Source organism: Melitaea cinxia, chromosome 5, assembly GCF_905220565.1.
Source record: "Melitaea cinxia chromosome 5, ilMelCinx1.1, whole genome shotgun sequence".
Taxonomy (NCBI): domain Eukaryota; kingdom Metazoa; phylum Arthropoda; class Insecta; order Lepidoptera; family Nymphalidae; genus Melitaea; species Melitaea cinxia.
This window is the reverse complement of record NC_059398.1, coordinates 7,472,319-7,474,412: the sequence shown is the minus strand read 5'-3', so window position 1 is coordinate 7,474,412 and position 2,094 is coordinate 7,472,319. Positions and strand designations below refer to the sequence as shown.

The following is a 2,094-nucleotide window of genomic DNA, read 5'->3' as shown; positions in this document are numbered from 1 at the left end:
TCATCATTAGCGACATGGTCAACATGACAAACAAGGCTTTGAAAACTTTTCGTTCAATTTGTGTAAATGTATGTTGCTCTCCATTTAATTAACTTTTAATACTATAAATATATATAGAGCACGTTAAGCCGTCGGTTCCGGTTGTTATCATGTACACCTGATAGCGATCGTTACTCATAGTAGGGAATATATCCGCCAACCCGCATTGGAGCAGCGTGGTGGATTAAGCTCTGATCCTTCTCCTACATGGGGAAAGAGGCCTATGCCAAACAGTGGGATATTACAGGCTGAAGCGAAACTATAAATATAAACACGTATAATATTTCTAACAATTGTTATTATTATATGAATCGCATTTTCTTTCTTGCCGCATCACTTCGTATCACTAAATCAGCTCTTACTAAAAATTACTGAAAATTATTTACTATTTAGTTCATTAACTCTGAATTAACTTTAAAAAGGATTCGCTGGTACGATGAAATTCCCTTTTTGTCTATAGTTTTATCAACTCAATAGCTTGAGCACTCTCATAAATACAAGAGATTTGTTTCAATAATGCTACGTTTCTTCGATTTATTTGTAAATTAATTTTTATATATAGAACTTTATATAAGCATTAAATAAATTAGATTAGTTTTAATATTTTTTTATTATTATTTAAGTAGTTATCTATATTATATTAGATAACTCATAATATATAAATAATTCGTAACTTATGTACTACATATGTACTATAATGGGCCCTTAGATTTGTTGTCGATTCAAAAATTATTAATTTGGGATATCTTGATTTCCTAATAAAAACAGGCTATTTCTGATATTCTATTTATGATTTTATATTTCTTTTGACCAGGTCTGTTGTAGAAGCGACCGATGTGCAATTGAACATGCGAGTAGGCATTCATACTGGCCGCGTGCTGTGCGGAGTTCTGGGGCTTCGAAAATGGCAATATGATGTATGGTCTAACGATGTAACGCTCGCCAACAACATGGAAGCTGGAGGAGAACCAGGGTAATTAATATTATTAAAAATTTCTAGCCAAATCATTTTTTTAAAAATAATACCATTCATTTTAACAGTTTTTTTTTTTAAGTAACTGCGGTTTACCGATTCTTCTCTGCAGAATTTACTTTCGAACCGGTGGTCGCTTTACATTAACTACCTATAATTAATTTATTAAAAAAGAATATAATTTTAATTTTTTAAATGACGATTCAAAAGTGCTTTTAAAACTTGAACTTTGAATAAAGTAGTTTTTAATTTTGTACTTTCAGACGAGTTCATATAACGCAGGCAACATTGGAATGCCTGGGAGGCGCATACGAGGTAGAACCGGGTCACGGTGCTAGTCGCAACGCCTACTTGCGCGACCACTCAATCCAAACGTACTTTATTATACCACCACCAAGACGGAGAAAAGTTAGTTTCTTTAGTAATTCCTTTACAATAAAATTAATAATGTGTTCAATGTTTTATTTATTAATAAATATTTTCAGATGTGTCTGTCGGGAGGGGTAGGACTGGGATCTGGGTCACGTCGGAAGTTATCATTCAAAAATGTATCAAATGTTGTGGTTCAACTTCTGCACTCCATAAAATTTAATGTGGACGTGCCATTCTCTAACATGGCGGCATCACCACAAGAACTAAAGGCAAACGCTGCGAGAAAGGTACCTTTAAAACTAATAAATAGATCCAAAAATTCGATTATCCAGAACTTCACGTTTTTTGCTATACTATACAAAGAAAATCTTGTTTCTCTTTGCACTTCAAAGTTTTATGTATCGATTCGCACTTTGCTGGACACGGCTAAACAAAACGAGGTCGATGTCCACGACTTTTCATTCTCTCCAGATGTTTTCAATTGAGTGATAATAGTTATTTTTCGGTAAACCGCATCTAATACTTCAAAGGTAAGTCTGTTTCTTTTATTCTGTTATATGATATTTTCTTATCTACTTAAAAAATTGTAATTCATTGTAGACCAGTGAAAACAAATCTTTTTTTTTTACTGGTCTTCTTTTCTTCAAATGTATTATAATATAATAATATTTTCCAAAAATATAAATACATTTTTTAGTTTTTTATGATTG

General features: G+C 32.3%; 1 long non-coding RNA gene across 1 annotated transcript; it reads left to right on the top strand.

Moving 5' to 3' along the window:
- Positions 1-1,283: 1,283 nt before the first annotated feature.
- LOC123653494 lies at positions 1,284-1,718 on the top strand. The gene is made up of 2 exons (XR_006743112.1): positions 1,284-1,420; positions 1,498-1,718. It is a non-coding gene; the product is annotated as an uncharacterized LOC123653494 (long non-coding RNA).
- Positions 1,719-2,094: the final 376 nt, after the last annotated feature.